Raw genomic sequence first — 25,124 nt, forward strand, 5'->3', positions numbered from 1 at the left:
CTGGGCTCAAAGTCCACAGTCCGGCCCAAGATGGAGTCCTGCTTTCAAGATGGGGCCTGTTCTTCTGTTTCCTCCTTTAATAATAGTAGTGGTGAGCTGAAAACAAATCCTACTTTGGGCACCTGATGTGAAGAACTGACTCATTGGAAAAGATCCTGATGATAAGAAAGATTGAAAGCAGGAGGAAAAGGGGGTGACAGATGATGTGATGGTTGGATGGCATTATCAACTCAGTGAACATGAGTTTGAGTAAACTCTGGGAGTTGATGATGGACAGGGAAGCCTGGCATTCTGTAGTCCACAGGGATGCAAAGAGTTGGATGTGATTTAATGACTGAACCGAGCTGAGTCTGGCCAAGTGCAAGTCCATGACCCTTACTTCATAATAGCAGTGGTGAGTTGAAAACAAATCCTGACTTATATAAATTACAGATAAACCTCATACACCAAAAATTAAGTTGCTTACTTTTTGTTTTCCTTTACAAAACTTTGGACAAAATTGAACTCAGATCTCCTGCATTGAAGGCAGATTCTTTACCACTAGCACCACCTAGCCACAGGACATGACAAAAACTGGTTAGAATCAACTAGTTCCAAGAAGGCAGAAAGTTTGACTTCCACTAGACCCTGTGCCTCTGTATATGCTCATTGTATTGCATGAGCATATGCTAAATGACATACCCTTGGGCCAGGTGGGGCAGTGCTAAAGGAATCTGCCTGCTATGCAGGAGACACAGAAGATGCAGATTTGATCCCTGGTTTGGGAAGACCCCCCGGAGTAGGAAATGACAACTTACTCTGGTATTCTTGCCTGGAAAATTCCATGGCAGAGGAGGCTGACAGGATACAGTCCATAGGGTCAAAATGAGTTTGACACAACTGAGCAACTGAGCATACATGCAAATGACACATCCAGCAGTGCCTGCTTTGAGGCTAACCATAAGAGGCCAAAAAGTATTTAGTGGCCCATTTCCTGGAAATCTCCACCCCTTCCCCAAAATAGTTGGAAGAATCGTCCCACTCACTAGCCTGTCAAATTACCCAGCCCATAAAAATTAATCATGCCAAATTTTAAGGCCTCTTGCCCCTTCTGAGATGGCCCCTTGTGGAGTATATTTCTTCCAAGCCCCCTCTCTCTCACTGACTCATATTCTGACATTACATGCAGTCTGAGTGTGGAGTGTGTTTCTCTCTAAATAAATCTACTTCTGACTGATCACTTATCTCTGAATTCTTTTGTGATGAAGCAGATGCACCAACAACACAATCATCTGACTACAACTCCTTTTATTTTAACTCTCCTAGTAAAAATTCTAGGGCTGTTACTATTAAGCAGTGCCTTCTTCATGAAATACATATTTCTCTGCTTTCAGCAACACCACAACCTTGTGATTTTCTAGGACACGCATGTCTACTCTTTCAGAGACACTTCAGCTGAACATTCCTTTCACGAAGCGTCTAAATACTGTTCTTTGGAACTTGAGAGTAAGTCTTGTCTTTCATCTGTATGCTTTTTCTGGGTAATTATATCCATTCCTTGGTTTTCTTCCAGTCATTTGCTGATTATTTACATATATAGTATAGAACTATTTCTTGAATTCTATAATTAATATCAACTTCTTATTTAATGTCCATCTCTTAAACTGCACATGTGTTTTCATTTACAATTTCCAAATTTTAACTTTTTTTTTCTCAAAACTTATTTCCTTCCCAGATTTGTCATACCAGTAAATGTCAATTCTCAGTTCACTTCACTTCAGTTCAGTCACTCTTTCCTGTCTGACTCTTTGCGATCCCATGAACAGCAGCACGCCAGGCCTCCCTGTCCATCACCAACTCCCGAAGTCCACCCAAATCCATGTCCATTGAGTCAGTGATGCCATCCAACCATCTCATCCTCTGTTGTCCCCTTCTCCTCCTGCCCTCAATCTTTCCCAGCATTAGGGTCTTTTCAAATGAGTCAGCTCTTCACATCAGGTGGCCAAAGTACTGGAGTTTCAGCTTCAACATCAGTCCTTCCAGTGAACACCCAGGACTGATCTCCTTTAGGATGGACTGGTTGGATCTCCTTGTAGTCCAAGAGAGTCTTCTTGAGCCCAAGTCTCAAGAGTCTTCTCAAACGCCACAGTTCAAAAACATCAATTCTTCTGCGCTCAGCTTTCTTTATAGTCCAACTCTCACATCCATACATGACTACTGGAAAAACCATAGCCTTGACTAGATGGATCTTTGTTGACAAAGTAATGCCTCTGCTTTTTAATATGCTGTCTAGGTTGGTCATAACTTTCCTTCCAAGGAATAAGCATCTTTTAATTTCATGGCTGCAATCACCATCTGCAGTGATTTTTAAGCCCCCCAAAATAAAACCAGCCACTGTGTCCACTGTTTCCCCATCTATTTGCCATGAAGTGATGGGACCAGATGCCATGATCTTAGTTTTCTGAATATTGAGCTTTAAGCCAACTTTTTCACTCTCATCTTTCACTTTCATCAAGAGGCTCTTCAGTTCTTCTTTAGAATCCCTGGTGGCTCAGAGGTTAAAGCGTCTGCCTGCAATGTGGGAGACCTGGGTTTGATCCTTTCTGCCTAAGGGTGGTGTCATCTGCATATCTGAGGTTATTGATATTTCTCCTGGCAATCTTGATTCCAGCTTGTGCTTCCTCCAGCCCAGCATTTGTCATGATGTACTCTGCATATAAGTTAAATAAGCAGGGTAACAATATACAGCCTTGACAAGATATTGCCTTTAACTCAGGTGCCATCTTTCTACTTTCTATAAAAGACCTTTCCCAACTATTTCAAATTGTCTCTCATAAACTTGTGTATTTCTTGCCATACTTGCTACAAATTATATGTCTACTTGTTCTTATAATCATTTTTGTGCCTTTTTTTTTCACTACTTTGGCTACATACCTTCTTTAACTATACACTACTTTATTCACTACTTTTTCATACATATAGCAATGAAAATGCTTACAAACTTCCCTCCTGTTATCTGCATATAATTATGTCTTTAATTTGTAGGTGACAAATCTAAATTTTAGGAGTGTATATATTCTTAATACAATTAGCTAAAGAAATCCTTCTTGAATTCCAGAGGCAGAGTTAAAAAAAAAATCACCTCAGGTGATTACATTTCAAACAGAAAGCTCTACTAATCAGTACCTTATAATTAGATCTGTCATTTCTCTGTTAAGAACCCACTAATTTCAAAGTATGATTCTTTTGCAAAAAGATCAACACATATCTTTCCCTCCCACTTCATTTCTATCATCACCATAAGTATGAGTGAAAGTTATGTTTCTTAGAAAAACTCAGGTTAAAGATGATTTCTTATAGCTTCTTATATAAAAATGATGTCACTGAAGTAGTAAAAGTTAGACATGAATCATATGCTTATTATTAACTTGAAAAGCATATGTGTAGTTTTGCTGTCATATTTCAAAAATGATTTATGATAAAACATACTAAATTTTCCCATAAAAACAAAATATTTCAATCAAAGAAACAGTAAAGGTATAATTCTCTAGATATGCTAATTGCTAATTCTGACCACTGTCCTTTTTAAAATCAGTTCACTACTATCATATTTCACATTACACATCATTTGGAACTGAATTGATATACTCTTTCTACATGACAAAACTCAAAGTAATATGTTAATGCTAGTCTGAATAATTATCTCTTGTATAAGATGGATCATAAGCATTATTTATGAGTTAATATTATATAAATCAATATGAATATTGTATGTAAAGTGATGAAGAATAATACTGTCATGATTTTAGTGAGTTTATTGATTTTAGTGAGTTTATTGTTGAGCAGAATAAAAAGAGAGGAGAAGTGAGGAGTTACATCCTATTGCTTCAACAAAACATGTGGAAATGAATGCTTTAATTAATTATTGGAAAAAATGATGGGGAAAGTTTGCTGCTTCTCCTTAGAGAAAATTACATCAAATGCTTATTTTGACAGGACCAAATAATTATTGCAATGTCTAACATCTGTAAAATACTATGATTATAAAGGATATTTCATCTAAATCAATGTAGCTATCTCATTGTTTCCCTCTGATATGTTTTATTTGTTTCATTTGTTGACTGACATCAGACAAAAACAAGATAAAAAATCAAAGTTATGATATGAATGTTTCCTTTTCTCTTTCTTAATGACCCACATTTTCTGACTTGAATAATGTCCCTTTCCAACCCTAAGAAATTTCTTAGACATAAGACATTATAATACTACTTATTCTCTTAAATACATATTTGAATTCACTTTTTTTCTTCACCCTTGTATACAGTCAACTGGTTTACAATTAGTTATGTACTATAAAATCTCCCTCAGTTTAATTCATAAATTAATTTAATAATTCATGGTATCAGCACAATACTTCATATAGAGGTCTAAAATATTTAAGGAATAGCCCTTATCTTCCAACAGTTGAATGTACAATGATTCTACTGAAAGAATAAAGGATACAGAAAAGGAGAATAATGAAAGTGTTACAGTAGATGCAAGGAGGGTTATGAAGATTTTAGGAAAGGTTCACAGAAATGATATTTTAGGTGTGTCTGGAAGGATTCTTTTTCTAAACAAGAAAAGGAACAGTTACAGTGAATAGAATGAAACATGTATAAACTTCAGAATTGTTAGAGCTTGATCAGGTACAGAAATTATAAAGGATTAATTAATGAAGCAGATAAGAAGCATATGTGAAAAAAATATCCCCCAGAGGAGAGCCTACACAACAGCCTTGCCTTTTCCTATTGTATGGATTATCATAAGAAGATTTTAATTGGCCTCTTCACATTTTTGGCTATCTATATCCACATTTATGTAGTTTATCATAAAGTAATTTTATGAGACTTTCTCATATTTCCCTCTGCTATGACAAGTACATCTTTTACATATATTAAAGCAATTATTATTTTATTAAATTGCCTGTTTCCAGTCACATAATATAGAACCTAAATTTGTAACAGAAGATAAATACAGAATCCACTTTATTCTTGATTATTCTATATAGACATTTGGAACAGAGCAAGGCCCTATAAACAGGGTTTGCAGACAAGTTTAGTTCAACTTTATAGATTACCTTTAATTTAATTCCACAGATGAAACCATACTATCATAAACATAAATAACCTTACTTTTATATGCACTGTTAAAAATATGACATGTTCTAGGTTACCAATTACCAGGGAAAAAATCTCCAATGATAAAATTTAAATTCAGTATTGTTATTCAGGGACTTCCCTGATGTCTCAGAAGCAAAGAATTTGCCTGCAATGCAAGAGACAAAGGAGACATGGGTTCGATCCCTGAGTTGGAAAGAATCTGTGGTAGAGGAAATGGCAGCCCACTCCAGCATTCTTGCCTAAGAAATCCCATGGACAGACAGAGGAGCCTGGCAAACAACAGTCCACGGGGGTCACAAAAGATTGGACACAACTGAGCAACTGAGCACACTCACACATATTGTTATTCTAAATATAAGCCTTTTGTTTTAGCTTAATAAATTAGGATTTTCAGAGACGCTGGCTCACATTTCTGAATTCATGTCATTGCTGAACTTGTTCTTGATTGTTGAAAGGTGGAGATTTATGAAATGCACATATACATTTCAAATTAGGGTAAACATCAGATTGTTTTTCAGACTAGCATGGCTAGATGACATGTAACGTGGTTTTAGGGAAACAATATTAACATAGACTATATCTATACTTTTTATTATTCACAAAGTATTAATCAGCTAATCTTAAGCTCACTATTCACTTTTAATTAACTGACTAGTTTATTCTCCCTTATTAATTGACTCTAATTCTGATATAGTCTATATTCTTAACAAATCTGAGATTGGGTGAATTATTTGTTTATCTATCTCTCTAGCCATCTATCTATGCGTTTATTTTTTTAGCAGATTCTGGTCTTTAAAATAACAGTTCAGCTGATGACATATGTTGCCTATTGTGGCTCCATGATTTTATATACTATATATTCATTTCAACTTCAAATTCAGTAGAACTTGACCACTTCCTTATGTCTGTCCTGAATTCTCTCATTTTGTAAAATTTTTATTGAGTACCTGTTTGTGTGAGTGTATGTGTGATCAGTCCTGTCTGACTCTGCAACCCTATGGATGGTAAGAACCCAATGGACGACCAGGCTCCTGTGTTCATGAAATTTTCCAGGCAAGAATACTGGATTTGGTTGCCAGTTCCTCCTCCAGGGATATTCCCAACACACAGATTGAATTGAGGTCTCTTGTGTCTCCTGCATTGGCAGGCAGATTCTTTACCATTGTGCCACCTGGAAGCCCCACTGAGCCCCTATGTTCACTATATCATGCCTACGAAATTCAAAGAACCATAGAGGGAAAAGTGGTTAGTAGAAAGTGTTTCCTATTGTCAAAAAGAATCTGAAAAGAGAGAAATATTTAAGGCATTACTCTGAGGAATAATGAGATTTTTTCCAATAAGATATTGGAGAAGAATGGCCGCAAACTTCAATAGCTCTGCACACACACAAAAAAAGCCTCTTTCCTGGCTTTTGCAACCTGACCCACTAATATAGGTTTGAAAACGAAAGTTCATTGACACTCTCTAGACCAGTTACATGATCCCTTAGCAGGCTCTGGATAGATAATTTTAGGTTTCTCTGCATCAGTTGTATTGTTCATTGTTTTTGGAACTCCAGCTGAAACTAAAGCTGAAGTAGTCTTTTAAAAAATCCAGTTACTTTAGGGAAAATAAATGAAAAACTAGAAAGCTATTGTGCAAGTGCTTTAATATTTGTATCATCTTCACATTGTATATTTAAAGTCAGATAATTCAAAAAGTAACAGTGAGAAGTGATTGTATATGTATTTTTATTCTAATGTAAAAATTAAAATTCTTTGTGGTTTTTGTTAGGTCTCTGTAGCTGCAGGACTGTGAAAGCATAATTGCTTAGTTCTCCTTAAATTTTATCAAGTATGTATTTGGCCTTCCCTGGTGGCTCAGCTGGTAAAGAATCTGCCAGCAATGCAGGAGACCTGGCTTCAGTTCTTGGATTGGGAAGATCTCCTGGATAAGGGAATGGCTACCCACTCCAGTATTCTTGCCTGGAGAATTCCATAGACAGTGGAGCCTTGTGGGCTACATTCCATGGGGTCACAATGAGTTGGACATGACTTGAGCAACTAGAGTGCGTGCACGCGCACGCATGCGCGCGCGCACACACACACACACACACATGCACATGTTCTTGATGAAGCTAGAAATGATAAATCTGTGATGGCCCTAATTGTTTAAATGTGTCATTTTTTGCTGCCAAGAAAAATAAAAGTGAAGATTAAATTATTCAGTATAAATTTTGCAAATGATGGTGGTATTAAGGGGCTTAATGGAAGGAAAAGACAATGGAATCTTGACAGGAAATATATACATGTGTGTATATATATGTATGTATATGCATATACTATGGGTTCTGTTTTATTAACCCTAACTTTCTTAGTTAATGAAAAAAAAAAGGGGGGGGGTGCTTCCCAGGTGGTTCAGTGGTAAAGGATCTGCCTGCTAATGCAGGAGACACAGGAGGCACAAATTCGATCCTAGATTGGAAAGTTTCCCTGGAGGAGGAAATTTCAACCCACTCCAGTATTCTTGCCTGGGAAATGCCAAGGACAGAGGAGCCTGGCCAATTACAGTACATGGGATTGCAAACAGTCAGACATGACCAAGTGACTGAGCACACACACACACGCCTGCGTGCACACACACACACACACACACATGGAGATTTATTACTAAGTATAGGAGGGATTGGTGGCAGGAGGAGAAGGGGACGATGGAGGAAGAGATGGCTGGATGGAATCACCGACTCGATGGACTTGAGTTTGAGTGAACTCCGGGAGTTGGTGATGGACAGGGAGGCCTGGCGTGCTGTGATTCATGGGGTTGCAAAGAGTCGGACACAACTTAGAGACTGAACTGAACTGAATAGGCTCATTAGTTATGGAAACTGAGAAATTCTACAGCTGGAAAACCAGGAAAGCCAGTGGTGTAATTAAGTTTAGGTCCAAAGGTCTGAAAATGGTGGGAAGAGTGGGGGACAATGGTCTAAGTGCCTGTTTTAAGTCCCAACAGCTCAGGAACCCAAGGCAGGAGATGAATGTCCCAACTCACTCAGAAAGAGAGAGAGTTTGCTGTTTTTTTGTTTTGTTTTGTTTTGCTTTGTTTTCAGATTTGTGTTCTATTCAAGCCCTCGATGGATTGGATGCTCACCCTTCTTAATGAGTGTGATCTTCTTTACTCAGGTTACTGATTCAAATACTAATCTCTTTCAGAGACACCCTCACATAACCAGAAGTGAAATAATGTTTTACCAGCTACTGGAAAACCACTAGACCATTCAGGTATGACCTAAATCAAATCCCTTATGATTATCCAGTGGAAGTGAGAAATAGATTTAAGGGCCTAGATCTGATAGATAGAGTGCCTGATGAACTATGGAATGAGGTTCGTGACATTGTACAGGAGACAGGGATCAAGACCATTCCCATAGAAAAGAAATGCAAAAAAGTAAAATGGCTGTCTGGGGAGGCCTTACAAATAGCTATGAAAAGAAGAGAAGCGAAAAGCAAAGGAGAAAAGGAAGGATATAAACATCTGAATGCAGAGTTCCAAAGAATAGCAAGAAGAGATAAGAAAGCCTTCTTCAGCGATCAATGCAAAGAAATAGAGGAAAACAACAGAATGGGAAAGACTAGGGATCTCTTCAAGAAAATCAGAGATACCAAAGGAACATTTCATGCAATGATGAGCTCGAAAAAGGACAGAAATCGTATGGACCTAACAGAAGCAGAAGATATTAAGAAGAGGTGGCAAGAATACACAGAAGAACTGTACAAAAAAGATCTTCACGACCCAGGTAATCACCTAGAGCCAGACATCCTGGAATGTGAAGTCAAGTGGGCCTTAGAAAGCATCACTATGAACAAAGCTAGTGGAGGTGATGGAATTCCAGTTGAGCTATTCCAAATCCTGAAAGATGATGCTGTGAAAGTGCTGCACTCAATATGCCAGCAAATTGGAAAACTCAGCAGTGGCCACAGGACTGCAAAAGGTCAGTTTTCATACCAATCCCAAAGAAAGGCAAAGCCAAAGAATGCTCAAACTACCGCACAATTGCACTCATCTCACATGCTAGTAAAGTAATGCTCAAAATTCTCCAAGCCAGGCTTCAGCAATATGTGAACCGTGAACTTCCTGATGTTCAAGCTGGTTTTAGAAAAGGCAGAGGAACCAGAGATCAAATTGCCAACATCCGCTGGATCATGGAAAAAGCAAGAGAGTTCCAGAAAAACATCTCTTTCTGCTTTATTGACTATGCCAAAGCCTTTGACTGTGTGGATCACAATAAACTGTGGAAAATTCTGAAAGAGATGGGAATACCAGACCACCTGATCTGCCTCTTGAGAAATTTGTATGCAGGTCAGGAAGCAACAGTTCCAACTAGACATGGAACAACAGACTGGTTCCAAAAAGGAAAAGGAGTTCGTCAAGGCTGTATCTTGTCACCCTGTTTATTTAACTTATATGCAGAGTACATCATGAGAAACGCTGGACTGGAAGAAACACAAGCTGGAATCAAGATTGCTTTGAGAAATATCAATAACCTCAGATATGCAGATGACATCATGTTTTTTATTTGCCATAAGACATTATGGCAGAAAGTGAAGAGGAACTACAAAGCCTCTTGATGAAAGTGAAAGAGAAGAGTGAAAAAGTTGGCTTAAAGCTCAACATTCAGAAAATGAAGATCATGGCATCCGATCCCACCACTTCATGGGAAATAGATGGGGAAACAGTGGAAACAGTGTCAGACTTTATTTTTCTGGACTCTAAAATCACTACAGATGGTGACTGCAGCCATTAAATTAAAAGATGCTTACTCCTTGGAAGGAAAGTTATGACCAACTTAGATAGCATATTCAAAAGCAGAGACATTACTTTGCCAACAAAGGTTTGTCTAGTCAAGGCTATGGTTTTTCCTGTGGTCATGTATGGATGTGAGAGTTGGACTGTGAAGAAGGTTGAGCGCCGAAGAATTGATGCATTTGAACTGTATTGTTGGAGAAGACTCCTGAGAGTCCCTTGGACTGCAAGGAGATCCAACCAGTCCATTCTGAAGGTGATCAGCCCTGGGATTTCTTTGGAAGGAATGATACTAAAGCTGAAACTCCAGTACTTTGGCCACCTCATGTGAAGAGTTGACTCATTGGAAAAGACTCTGATGCTGGTAGGGATTGGGGGCAGGAGGAGAAGGGGACGACAGAGGATGAGATGGCTGGATGGCATCACTGACTCGATGGACGTGAGTCTGAGTGAACTCAGGGAGTTGGTGATGGACAGGGAGGCCTGTTGTGCTGCGATTCATGGGATCACAAAGAATCGGACATGACGATTGACTGATCTGATCTGATCTGATCTGGGCATCCCTTAGCCCAGCCAAGTTAAATGTAAAATTAACCATAACAGGGACATATACATAGTGGGGGGAAAAAGCCTAAGGAAAAAAAGTGTTACTAGTTTAGGAGAATAGGGAGGACCAAGAAATTTGTTATTGTACCTGTGTTTTGTGTTATTTCCAATTCCTCTGTATAATGAAGGAGCTAAGTTTAAAAAAAAAAAATAGAGTTTGATACTTAAAGCTAATTCTATTCATTTTTTTCAAAGTAGTAGGCTTCATGGAATTGCTACTTTAAGAATACAGAGTTTTAACATTTCCTATGTTTAATAAAAAATGAATTATACTTCCTTTTGATGACTGGCAAAGATAAGGCTAAATGCAAGTGATTGTTAAGATTCTCTTAATCATTCTAGAGAAGTGATCCCTATAATAACTTTCTACTGCTGCATTTATTAAGACCATCATATGTTTTCCTTTCAAAATCTTAATGTATTTGGTTATATTAATAAATGGACTGTTAACACTGTTTAGGAATTTTTAAGATGAGTCCAACTGATGATATTATACATATATGCACTACTGAATTCATATTTTCTAATATTTATATAACTATATGTTTACAAGTCAGTTTGTCTAAAATTTTTTATTCTCATATTTTCCTTATCTGATTTTGTTCTTAAAGTTGTGGTTTAGTTGATAAGTTGTATCTGACGCTTGGAATCCCATGGACTGTAGCCTGCCAGGCTCTTCTGTCCACGGGATTCTCCAGGCAAGAATACTGGAGTGCATTGCTATTTCTTTCTCCAGGGGATCTTTATGACCCAGGAATTGAACTCAGATCTCCTGAATTGCAGGCAGATTCTTTACCTACTGAGCTATAAGGGAAGTCCCCATAGTTCTTAATGTGTTATACATTATGTAGTGAATAATGCAGTGATTCTTCATTTTATCTACTCTAGAACATTTTGTAAATGATTGCATATCTCATCCTTGATTTTTTTAAGTAAATGTATATCTCTGTATGATATTATAGGACATTTTCTGGGTTTTTTTTTTTATACAATTAAAATAATGCATAGTATTTTTATTGTCAAGTATATATATATATATGTTTTATATTTGTGTATATATATATATGTCATATGTATGAAAGAAACTGTCTGTCAGAAAACATTCAAAAGGTCACATTATTTAATATAAACTTCAACAAATGAGAGAATTTCAAATTGCACAGAAGAGAGCAAAATTTTACCTTGTTTACCAATCTTGATAAAATACCAGACTGTACTAGAATAATGGATTTGTATTTGAAGGCATACAAAGTATAGAATGGGCTTTCTTGGTGACTCAGTGGTAAAGAATCCTCCTGCTAATGCAGGAGAATTGGGTTCAGTCCCTGGGTTGGGAAGATCCCATGGAGAAGAAAAGGGCAACCCACTCCAGTATTCTTGCCTGGGAAATCCTATGGACAGAGGAGCCTGACGGGCTACACTTAGTGACTAAACAGCAGCAGCAGCAAAGTATAGAATAAGGAAAAAGAAATACTGGGGAAAAAAATCTACTTTTTCTACTTTGCTTATCTACATAAATAATCCACCCCCCCCCCATTTTTGTCTATATCTCCAGTTTAGTTCAATTTTAAGCCAGAAAATCTGTCTGTTCCATGAATCATTTTTCCTCAAGTATGTTTTTCATGGAGTTAAGAGTTAGCTTTATGTTAACTAAATAACAATGAAGATTAAAAGTCTCTTTACCTAAAAAGTTATAGAATATTCGCTACTAAACAAAATAATCTCAACTTGCATTCTACATTTTGTTGTACTATTTTCTGTCACATCTCTATTTTTTTTTTAAGTCCAATCTATCTTGAAAAAAATAGCATGCATTCTTCATACATATATAGTTTTATTTACCAGAATAATTTTGGTTTAAAGGTGTTAATTTAAGGAACCAAAGTAAATTGAGAATCTGACTCTCTTGCCATTTCTTGTATCTGCAAACTCTGTCAAGAGACAGAAACATTCTATTTTCTGCATTTATTCCTGCACTGACTTTGATAGTCTCTGCTCCCACATGTAAAACACAATTGCAATTCTTAGAAACTGCATTAACACTAACCTCACTAATTACATTAGAATTATTTTTATGCTTTTAAGTTGGAAATGCAGAATTCAACAAGATGTCATATCCCTTGAGAAATAGCAAAAGCATGACTTATTTTGTGGCTGTACTTTTAATTACAAGGGGTCACTTTAAGAGATGGCCTGATAAAAAGTGTGTGTATGTAAGGATAATAAAGTTCTCTAAGTTTAATTTGTAATGATCTAAAAATATAATATTTCCCATAGTTCTCTGAGACCCATTTTTGTTATATTTCATTCTGATAGTTTATTTTTGGAGTACAAGCAAAATCATTTATTGTTGAATAAAAAATGGGATGTGCTATTGACATTCTTTTTTTAAATTATATTTTATTAATAGTTTGGGGGAGAAATAAACTTTCCTCATAAATAAATGTGCCTAGTGCTCTTTGTTTATGGCTTTGAAAGTAAATATAAATCAAGAACAAATAGTATTTTAGCTATTTTACTGATATAACTTCATTTAAATAATTTTATTTGTCCATGAAATGTAAGATATAATCATAATGCACATAAGATTAACTTCATCTATGCTCTTATTTTCAATCCCCAAAATAAAAAAAATATCCTTCTTCAAAATTCTAATTTCATAATTGCTTCTTTTTTTCCTGAGGTTATGAATTTGCTGATTCTGTAAGCTTTTTAACTACACAAATGTGTCACCCATGTCCAAGGTCAGGAGTGGTGGCTGTGCTTCACTGGACCAGCCATGTGGGGATACCCCATGTCCAAGGTCAGAGAAGCCCCAGTAAGATGTTAGGCACTGGAGCAGCTGTGGGGAGATACCCCATGCCCAAGGGAAAAGGAGAAGCCTTAGCAAGATGGTAGGAGGGGCAAATTCATATTTAGAATCAAACCCCATTCCCACCAGAGATGCACAGAGGGCTCAAACAAACCTTGTGCACACCAGCATGCTGGGACCCCATAGAGACTGAGACAGAATGTATTTGAGCATCTCCTGTGGAGGTACGGGTCAGCAGTGGACTGTCACAGGGACAGAGGCTCTGGGTGTGGGTATGGCATAAGTCCTCTTGGATGAGGCCGCCATTAATCCCACCATAGAGCTGCCAGAACTTACACAGGACTGGGAAATAGACTCTTGGAGGGCACAACAGCACCTTGTGCACCAGGACCCAGGAGAAAGGAACAGTGACCACAGGAGACTGTTCCAGACATGCCTGTGGGTGTCCGGGAGTCTCCAACGAAGGCATGGGTTGGTGGTGGCCTGCTGCAGAATTGAGGGCATGGACTGTAGCAATACATGCCTGGGATCTTTTGAGGGAGGTCACCATTAATTTCCTACCTGTTCAGGAATGGCCTAAATCAAATCCCTAACGATTATACAGTGGAAGTGAGAAATAGATTTAAGGGACTAGATCTGATAGACACAGTGCCTGATGAACTATGGACTGAGGTTCATGACATTATACAGGAGACAGGAAATAAGACCCTTCCCAAGAAAAATAAATGCAAAAAAGCAAAATGGCTGTCTGAGGAGGACTTACAAATAGCTATGAAAAGAAGAGAAGGCAAAAACAAAGGAGAAAAGGAACGATACACCCATTTGGATGCAGAATTCCAAAGAATAGCAAGGAGAGATAACAAAGACTTCCTCAGGGATCAATGCAAAGAATAGAATGGAAAGACAAGAGATCTCTTCAAGAAAATTAGAGATACCTAGGGAACATTTCATGCAAACATGGACCCAAAAGGACAGAAATGGTATGGACCTAACAGAAGCAGAAGATATTAAGAAGAGGTGGCAAGAATACACAGAAAAACTGTACAAAAAAGATCTTCACGACCCAAATAATCACAATGGTGCGGTCACTCACCTAGAGCCAGATATCCTAGAATGTGAAGTCAAGTGAGCCTTAGGAAGCATCACTATGAACAAAGCTAGTTGAGGTGATAAATTCCAGTTGAGCTATTTTAAGTCCTCAGAGATGATGCTGTGAAAGTGCTACATTCAATATGCCAGCTAATTTGGAAAACTCAGCCATGGCCACAGGACTGGAAAAGATCAATTTTCATTCCAATCCCAAAGAAAGGTAATGCCAAAGAATGGTCAAACTACTACATAATTGCACTCATTTCACACACTAGCAAAGCAATTCTCAAAATTATCCAAGCCAGACTTCAGCAATACATGAACTTCCAGACATTCAAGCTGGTTTTAGAAAAGGCAGAGGAACCAGAGATCAAATTGCAAACATCTGCTGGATCACTGAAAAATAAAGAGAGTTCCAGAAAAACATCTATTTCTGATTTATTGACTATGCCAAAGCCATTGACTGTGGATCACAGTAAACTGTGGAAAATTCTGAAAGAGATGGGAATACCAGACCATCTGACCTGCCTTTTGATAAATCTGCATGCAGGTCAGGAAGCAACAGTTAGAACTGGACACGGAAAAACAGACTTGTTCAAAATAGGAAAAGGAGTACATCAAGGGGGTATATTGCCACCCTGCTTATTTAACTTTTATGCAGAGTATATCACGAGAAATGCTGGGCTGGATGAAGCACAAGCTGGAATCAAGATTGGCAGGAGAAATATCAATAACCTCAGATATGCAGATAACACCACCTTTGTGGCAGAAAGTGAAGAAGAACTAAAGAGCCTCTTGATGAAAGTGAAAGAGGAGACTGAAAAGGTTGGCTTAAAGCGCAACAGAAAACAGAAAGTTCTTCAGAAAACAAAGATCATGGCTCTGGTCCCACAACTTCATGGCAAATAGATGGAGAAATGATGGAGTCAGTAGCAGACTTTACTTTTGGGGGGCTCTAAACTCACTGCAAATGATGACTCTAGCCATGAAATTAAAAGACACTTACTCCTTGGAAGAAAAGTTATGACCAATCTAGACATATTAAACCTCAGTTCAATCAGTTCAGTTCACTCGCTCAGTCGTGTCCGACTCTGCGACCCCATGAATCATAGCATGCCAGGCCTCCCTGTCCATCACCAACTCCCGGAGTTTACACAAACTCATGTCCATCGAGTCGGTGATGCCATCCAGCCATCTCATCCTCTGTCGTCCCCTTCTCTTCCTGCCCCCAATCCCTCCCAGCATCAGGGGCTTTTCCAATGAGTCAACTCTTCACATGAGGTGGCCAAAGTATAGGAATTTCAGCTTCAGCATCAGTCCTTCCAATAAACACCCAGGACTGATCTCCTTTATGATGGACGGGTTGGATCTCCTTGCAGTCCAAGGGACTCTCAAGGGTCTTCTCCAACACCACAGTTCAAAAGCATCAATTCTTTGGCACTCAGCTTTCTTCACAGTCCAACTCTCTCATCCATGTCTCTCATACATGACCACTGGAAAAACCATAGCCTTGCCTAGACTGACTTTTGTTGGCAAAGTAATGTCTCTGCTTTTGAATATGCTATCTAGGTTGGTCATAACTTTCCTTCCAAGGAGTAAGCGTCTTTTAATTTCATGACTGCAATCACCATTTGTGGTGATTTTCGAACCCAAAGAAATAAAGTCTGACACTGTTTCCACTGTTTCCCCATCTATTTCCCATGAAGTGATGGGACCAGATGCCATGATCTTCATTTTCTGAATGTTGAGCTTTAAACTAACTTTTTCACTGTCCTCTTTCACTTTCATCAAGAGGCTCTTTAGTTCTTCACTTTCTGACATAAGGGTAGTGTTATCTGCATATCTGAGGTTATTGATATTTCTCCCGGAAATCTTGATTCCAGCTTGTGCTTCTTCCAGCCCAGCATTTCTCATGATGTACTCTGCATAGAAGTTAAATAAGCAGGGTGACAATATACAGGCTTGACATACTCCTTTTCCTATTTGGAACCAGTCTGTTGTTCCATGTCCCGTTCTAACTGCTGCTTCCTGACCTGCATATAGGTTTCTCAAGAGACAGGTCAGGTGGTCTACTATTCCCATCTCTTTCAGAATTTTCCATAGTTTATTTTGATCCACACAGTCAAAGGCTTTGGCATAGTCAATAAAGCAGAAGTAGATGTTTCTCTGGAACTCTCTTGCTCTTTCCATGATCCAGTGGATGTTGGCAATTTGATCTCTGGTTCCTCTGCCTTTTCTAAAACGAGCTTGAACATCTGGAAGTTCATGATTCTCGTATTGCTGAAGCCTGGCTTGGAGAATTTTGAGCATTACCTTACTAGTGTGTGAGATGAGTGCAATTGTGCAGTAGTTTGAGCATTCCTTGGCATTGCCTTTCTTAGGAATTGGAATGAAAACTGACCTTTTCCAGTCCTGTGGCCACTGCTGAGTTTTCCAAATTTGCTGGCATATTGAGTGCAGCATTTTCACAACATCATCTTTAAGAATTTGAAATAGCTCAACTGGAATTCCATCACCTTCACTAGCTTTGTTCATAGTGATGCTTCCTAAGGCCCACTTGACTTCACATTCCAGGATGTCTGGCTCTCGATGAGTGATTGCACCATTGTGATTATCTGGGTCATGAAGATCTTTTTTGTACAGTTCTTCTGTGTATTCTTGCCACCTCTTCTTAATAACTTCTGCTTCTGTTAGGTCCATACCATTTCTGTCCTTTATTGAGCCCATCTTTGCATGGAATGTTCCTTTGGTGTGTCTAATTTTCCTGAAGAGATCTCTAGTCTTTCCCATTCTGTTGTTTTCCTCTATTTCTTTGCATTTATCACTGAGGAAGGCTTTCTTATCTCTTCTTGCTATTCTTTGGAACTCTGCGTTCAGATGCTTATATCTTTCCTTTTCTCCTTTGCTTTTCACTTCTCTTCTCCTCACTCCTATTTGTAAGGCCTCCTTAGACAGCCATTTGGTTTTTTTCCCATTTCTTTTCCATGGGGATTGTCTTGATCCCTGTCTCCAGTACAATGTCAGGAACCTCAATCCATAGTTCATCAGGCACTGTGTCTATCAGATCTAGGCCCTTAAATCTATTTCTCATTTCCACTGTATAATCATAAGGGATTTGATTGAAGTCATATCTGAATGGTCTGGTGGTTTTCCCTACTTTCTGAATTTGGCAATAAGTATTTCATGATCTGAGCCACAGTCAGCTCGCTTCTCAGCCTTTTGGCTAAGATCAAGTGTAATATTAAACCTCGCATATTAAAAAGCAGAGACATTACTTTTCCAACAAAGGTCCATCTAGTCAAGGCTATGGATTTTCAGTAGTCAGGTATGGATATGATAGTTAGACTATAAAGAAAACTGAGCGCAGAAGAACTGATGCTTTTGAACTGTGGTGTTGGAGAAGACTCCTGAGAGTCCCTTGGACTACAAGGAGATCAAACCAGTCCATTGTAAAGAAAAGCAACCCTGCATGTTCATTGGAAGGACTCATGTTGAAGCTGAAACTCCAATACTTTGGCCACCTGATGGGAAGAGCTGACTCATTTGAAAAGACCCTGATTCTGGGAAAGATTCGAAGGCAGGAGGAGAAGGGGATGACAGAGGATGAGATGGCTGGATGGCATCACGGACTCAATGGACAGCGTTTAAGTAAACTCCGCGAGTTGGTGATGGACAGAGAGGCCTCTTGGCTGCATTCCATGTGATTGCAAAGAGTCGGACATGACTCAGTGTCTGAACTGAACTGAACTGAAATGTCTCCATTTTAAACTACACTTAGAGTACAAGAAACATCATACATCATATTTAATTGTCTTAAATCTATCTTGATCTTCTCCATAATATCATTTCCTGGTGATCCTGATTCCATCAGTTTCCAAGTTTATCTTTCTTTTGCTCTAGTAAGAAAACTGCTTCCATTAAAATGCAGGTATGTCCTGGGTTATGTGTCTTTCAAAATTTCAGAAGTCTAATGGACCTCCCCTTCTTCCTTCACCAGTCTGGGAGATATTCATCCAGACTCCCAACTTCTATGGCTCTAAGCGCACTGCCATCACCTGCATCCCCAGAGCCATTGATGGGAACTTCCATTTTACATGTTCTTTTTTTGGCATATGCTGATGAGCTTGCTGGAATCCAACATCACTAGTTATTTCTGAAACACGGATTGTTTTCTCCTTAATAGACCTCACAGCAGATGGTAGGGGAAAAAAATGTTATTTTTGTACCTTGTTTCAACTAAATTCAATCCATGTGATGAGATCTGGCATTTTTGTTTGAATCTTTGATGCTTATTATCATGATAATATGATTCCCTGAGCATCCTGAGAATGGATGTGATTCATAACAGTGGCAATAACCCCAGAACTGGCTTTGATGGAATCTGATGACCATTGTCAAAATTATAAGTTTAAATAGACAAAATTGATAAATTATTTCATTCTCTTTGTTTGTATTAGCTGCTTGTATCTGTACTTTTGCTATACACATATATTTAATTTCACCAAATAAAAATCTTTGCTATGTCCACAGGTCCATTCTCTACATCTGCATCTCCATTCCTTCCCTGCAAATAAATTCACCAATACCATTTTCTAGATTCCATATATATATGTTAATACACATTATTTGCTTTTCTCTTTCTGACTTACTTCACTTTGTATAACAGGCTCTAGGTTCATCCACCTCACTAGAACTGACTCACATTTGTTTTTGTTTTTTGCTTTTTTTTAATGGCTGAGTAGTATTCCAATGTATATATTTACCACATCTTCTTTATCCATTCATCTGTAGATACATACACACACACATGCACACACACACACACACACATATATATAAATGTATATATATATATACACACACACAGTATGTGTATATATATATATATATATACACACACACACATACTGTGGTTTGTAAAATAGATAGCTGGTGAGGAGTTGATATATAACACAGAACCCAGTCTGGTGCTCTATGATGACTGAGGGGTGAGATAGGGGGAGGTCATGGAGGCTCCAAAGCAAAAGAAGATGTTTATAATTACAGCTGATTTGCATTGTTGTATGGCAAAACCAACACAACACTGTAAAGAAATTTTCTTCTAACTAAAAAATAAGTTTAAATAAAGGTCTTTGGTAGTAAAACCAGGTAAAGCAAAGTATTTCCAATAAATATGGCATTTTAAATTATTAGTCTTCATATAGCTCTAAATAACTAGAAATTTCTCTTCTCTGCTGCTGCTTCCTCCTCTTTCTATTCCTCTTCTTTTTTATATGCAGGTAAGTTTGTTTGCCAAGAGTAAAACTCATATTCATTCTCCTGAATTTACCAGTGATGATGATTTTGGAAATTTTTCTATACAGTCTAGATTAAGACAATTTATATTTACAAACAAATAAGAAAAAAAAAAGAAGAAAAGTTATACATGTAATGTAAAATATATCCGAGAATTTTGTTTAGTGATACCAATGTTGCTTTGAGATATATCATTTATTAGTAAAAACACCGATTTTATTTCACTATAGGCAATTCAGCTCTATTCACTCTGATGAGTTGAAAATACTCACCTTTTATTACATGGTGAAATTAAAGATATCCTTATTACTAATAGATTATGAAAATGAAAATTTTAGGCTCTTTATTTTAAAAAAAGATAGTGGTAGAGTAGCAGCCATCTCACTTTTCGTTTGAATGGAAAAGAAGGTCACATCAACAACATCTTTTGGTTTTTAATTTTTATAATTCTCTAAGATTGTTATTACTGAAACAGTTAAATTTTGGATCAAAAAGAAAAACGTACTTCAAGTCATAATATAATAAAATTACTGGTCAAATGTATGTCTCAGTAAACATACTAGATTTTTCTCACAGCTGAATAATGTTTCATTATGTGTGTGTGTGTGTGTGTGTGTGTGTGTGCATGTGTGTGTGTGTGCGTGTGTGTGCTCATCTTCAATTGTTCAGTTGTGTCCAACTTTTTGAGACCCCATGGACTCTAGCCTGAAAGGCTCCCCTGACTATGGGATTTTCCAGGCAAGGATACTAGAGTGGCTTGCCATTTCCTCCTCCAGGGGATCTTCCTGACCCAAGAATTAAAACCCCGTCTCCTGTGTCTTCTGCATTGCAGGTGATTACCACTGTGCCACCTGGAACCTCTTCTTTATTCATTTACCTGCTGTTGGGACAACATGGATGAACGTTGAGCACACTATGCTGAGTGAGACAAGTCAGACAGGGAAAGATAAGAACTGTATGGTATCATTTATTTGTGGAATTAAAAAAAGAAAAATTTGTAAAAACAGAGAGTAAATGGTTGTTATGAGGGGAGGACGGGTGCAAAATAGGATAAATGTTTAAAGGTACAAACTTGCAATGAGTACTGAATAAACTCTAGATATATAATACACAGTATAGTGAGTATAGACAGCAATATTGTACTATAATTATCAAACTTGCTAAGAGACTAGAATTTAATTATTCCAACTACTAAAAAAATTATATAACATGATTCAAATGCTAATTATCACTACAAAATCACATTAAAATATATAAATATATAAATGTATTTTAGGCCTTAAATTTACAAGCTATTGCATGTCAAATACATTGCAATTAAAAAGTACTAATTGAAATGTATTTGACATGCAATAGCTTGTAAATTTAAGGCCTAAAATACATTTGGTTCGATGCACGATACTGGATGCTTGGGGCTGGTGCACTGGGACGACCCAGAGGGATGGTATGGGGAGGGAGGAGGGAGGAGGGTTCAGGATGGGGAACACATGTATACCTGTGACGGATTCATTTTGATATTTGGCAAAACTAATACAATTATGTAAAGTTTAAAAATAAAATAAAATTTTAAAAAAAGAAAAAACAACAAAAAAAACTGGCTATGAACTTTTGTTTAGTCTTCTTCATAATTCTGGCAACTTGAGTAATATAATTAATCTGTCTGCATTAACCTATCTGAATTTATAAAATGATGATACCTGCACCTGCTTCATAGAAATGTTCTGAGAAATAAATCAACATATCACTAAATTGGATGTTTTTTTTCCATATTATTTCTCTTAGGAATTCAAGACACAATAGCTTTTATAGTAGTGATTATTGTGATCTTTAATAATCATTGCTCCAAATGAAAATAAAAATGTTAATTTAAAACAGTAAATACAAGAAGTATAGTCCCAATATTTCTTTTTCTTTCTACCTCTTTTGGTTCATTGTAAATTAAAAGATGAAGTTGACACTCCTTTGCTTAGAGTATAAGACTTTTCACGATCTGGCCACATTTCACCCTTGAGACTTGCAAACCCTTCACAACCTTACTCTATTTCCAGTCATTTTACATTCTCAATTAGTGACTCAAAATTCCCTGGACTGTCTCAGATATACAATTCCCTTTTGCCATAAGTCATTTTTTCAAAATGCTGTTTAATCTTTAAGCATTTTTAAGGCACCTCCACTATTCCCATTCTTTAAATCATATCTTTGTTTACTGACCAGAAATATTGTAATGATAACTCTATAACAGCATGTGATATACTGAATTATGAGCTCTCCATTTACATATCTGCATCTAGATTGTGAAGCTTCCTGAAAATAATTATTATTTACTAATTATCTTTGTATTTGGAATGGCTAGCATAGCAAGAGATTAATAATATGCATTGATAACTCTCTTGACTTTAGGAAGTGAAAGTATAAAATGAAATATACAGTAATATCTTAGTTTATCACTGATAATTAAAAATATGCTGTTGACAAAATACACGTGAGTGTGTCAGATCATATACCGCGATGGCCAGTGTACCTTGGTACACTGGGACCTGGAGGTGGTTGAATTAATTTTTAATAAGTTATGAGTCTTCTCATTTATTGACAGTATTAATATTTTTCACTTCTGAAGTGGCATTATTGTTAAATATGAGAATACAAAATATTTCAATAAAAGGGGCACTTTGTTCAGAAAGCATAAATGAATATATTTTTAATATTGACAGTAATATGATTATGTTGTTACAATATGTATAAAGAAATTTCTCTCAATTTTTGGTATTGATCAAACTGAGAGGATAGTTATGTCTCAAAGTAAGAAGAAAATGTGCATTTTAAAACATCATCAAGACCATAAGTAATTTAATTTTAAACTTCCATTCTTTATATCCATATCTATGGATTTTTCTCATTTTTATTCTTTCTTTTACCCATAATTTTAGCATCTTTTTGCTATTATATCTCCAGTTATGGGGTTAATAAGGATTTTATTATTTGTCTATGAAAAATGTCTACATAATTTTTATCTTGTCATTCTCAAATGAGTCATCTGAATAATCAGCAAGAATTCTTCTTGATCACAAAGTATTTAAACATGCTTTTATATTTAATAAATGATAGGATATTTTTCAAAAGCAGACACCTTTGTTTCTCTGATACTATATTTCCTTACACTGTAGGCATCAGCAACATCAAATCATGAATGATTCAAAAAATAACTCACCACTATGCTTCTCTCTTGACTTTGAATACACTATCTTTGGTGTCATTGAATTTTCTCTAAAACATAAACTTTTCTTAGAGTCTACTTAGGAATTAAACTCAAATTTAGTAACTCTTTCTTTCAAGAGATTCTTTCTCAAAAAGTTGTCTCTCAACTTAAAATGGGCTTGGATTTTATTTCTTTTTTTAATTAAAAAAGTTATTTTTTTTAACACTGAATACATTTTGTATTTGGGTATAGCCAATTAACAATGTTGTGGTGATTTCAGGTGGACAGCAAAGGGACTCAGCCAAACATATACATGTATCCATTCTCCCCCAAAGCCACATCCCATCAGACTGGCACATAAAATTGAGCAGAGTTCTATGTGCTATACAATAGGCCTTTGCTGATTATCCATTTTAAATATAGCAGTGTATAAATGACTTTCCCAAAGTCCCTAACTATCCCTTTTCTATCTGAAAAATTCTGTGGGGCAAGCCATTGTATTTCACTTATATAACATTTTGACAGGTAAACCAAATTATATCTCTGTTAAGTAAATTAAAAGTATTATGGAGTTGTTCCTATCATTTTGTATCCATTCCTTACTTACCATTATATACAACATGTTCTTGTTTGGTAACAGTGAGGAAATAACTCTAAGATCCTGCTTAGTTCAAGGATAAAGTTGTGAGCAGTGGGCCTTAGAGATGTAACAGAGCCTCTAGAATAACTGAGGAATTTGAAGGAAATGTGTCTGCTCAGGAAGATTTTACGTATAAGCACAGTGTAGTGGATTGAATGATCCTCAAATGCCTTTCCATGTTCATCCCTTGGAGACAGAGAATGTGACTTTATTTGGGGAAAGGGTCTTTTCAGTTGTGATTAAATTAAGGATATAAAAATAAGATAATCCTGGAATATACAGGCTAAATTCAGTGTCAAGTATCTTCATAAATGACACACAGAGGGGAAACAGAGAGAGTAGAGAAAGCCATATGAAAATGGAGACCATATGGGATATTGAAGCCACCAGGAGCTGGAAGATATAAGGAAAGATTCTCTGTGAAAGCCTACTCTGGGAGCAGGACCTTACCAACATCTGGATTTCAGATTTCCAGCTTCCAGAACTGGGGTAAAATATTCCTGCTGTTTTAGACCACCAAGTTTGTCATCCTTTGAAACAGCAGATCTAGAAAGCCAACAGAAGCAATCTGATTAGATTTTGTTTCCTAAAGATCCTAATAGCAGAGTCTAAATAAGCATCAATATAACCAGTGAGAAAAATGGCTTAACATTTCTCTCAGTTTGATTATAATCTTTAGATAGGATACACCTTACTCTGCTGCTGCTGCTGCTGCTAAGTCGCTTCAGTTGTGTCCGACTCTGCGACCCCATAGATGGCAGCCCACCAGGCTCTCCCGTCCCTGGGATTCCCCAGGCAAGAACACTGGAGTGGGTTGCCATTTCCTTCTCCAATGCATGAAAGTGAAAAAATAAAGTGAAGTCGCTCAGTCGTGTCGGACTCCTAGCGACCCCATGGACTGCAGCCCACCAGGCCCCTCTGTCCATGGGATTTTCCAGGCAAGAGTACTGGAGTGGGTTGCCATTGCCTTCTCCACACCCTACTCTAGACTCCTGAAATTCTTTCTCTCATAATTTATTTTAGAAAACGTAATTACTGACTTTTTCTTTGCCCCTCGGATATCAGTTCAGTTAGGTTCAGTTCAGTCGCTCAGTCTTTCTTGTCTGACTCTTTGTGACCCATTGGACTGTAGCATGCCAGGCTTGCCTGTCGTCACCAACACCTGGAATTTACTCAAACCCATGTCCATTGAGTCAGTTATGCCATCCAACCATCTCATCCTCTGTCTTCTCCTTCTCCTCCTGCCTTCAATCTTTCCCAGCATCAGGGTCTTTTCAAATGAGTCAGCTCTTCGCATCAGGTGGCCAAAGTATTGGAAATTCAGCTTCAACATCAGCCCTTCCAATGAATATTCGGACTGATTTCATTTAGGATGAACCGGTTTGATCTCCTTGCAGTCCAAGGGACTCTCAAGAGTCTTCTCCAACACCACAGTTCAAAAGCATCATTATTTGGCACTCAGCTTTCTTTATAATCCAACTATTAAACCCATACCCATACATGACTCTTGGAAAAACCAAAGCCTTGAATAGATGGGCCTCTGTTGGCAAAGTAATGTCTCTTCTT

General features: G+C 37.3%; 1 long non-coding RNA gene across 5 annotated transcripts in view; it reads left to right on the top strand.

The window, feature by feature from the left end:
* Positions 1 to 20,883, top strand: part of LOC129657751 (uncharacterized) — a 136,324-nt gene extending 115,441 nt beyond the window's left edge. For 3 of the 5 annotated variants that reach the window (XR_008717072.1, XR_008717074.1, XR_008717073.1), the window contains 2 exons: positions 8,330 to 8,398; positions 20,555 to 20,883. This is a non-coding gene — a long non-coding RNA (uncharacterized LOC129657751). The remainder of the gene's footprint in view (positions 1 to 8,329; positions 8,399 to 20,554) is intronic. The other 2 variants (XR_008717077.1, XR_008717083.1) reach the window with 1 other exon arrangement.
* The last annotated feature ends 4,241 nt before the right edge of the window (positions 20,884 to 25,124 follow it).

This window comes from Bubalus kerabau, chromosome 7 (genome assembly GCF_029407905.1).
Source record: "Bubalus kerabau isolate K-KA32 ecotype Philippines breed swamp buffalo chromosome 7, PCC_UOA_SB_1v2, whole genome shotgun sequence".
In the NCBI taxonomy this organism is placed as follows: Eukaryota; Metazoa; Chordata; class Mammalia; order Artiodactyla; family Bovidae; genus Bubalus; species Bubalus kerabau.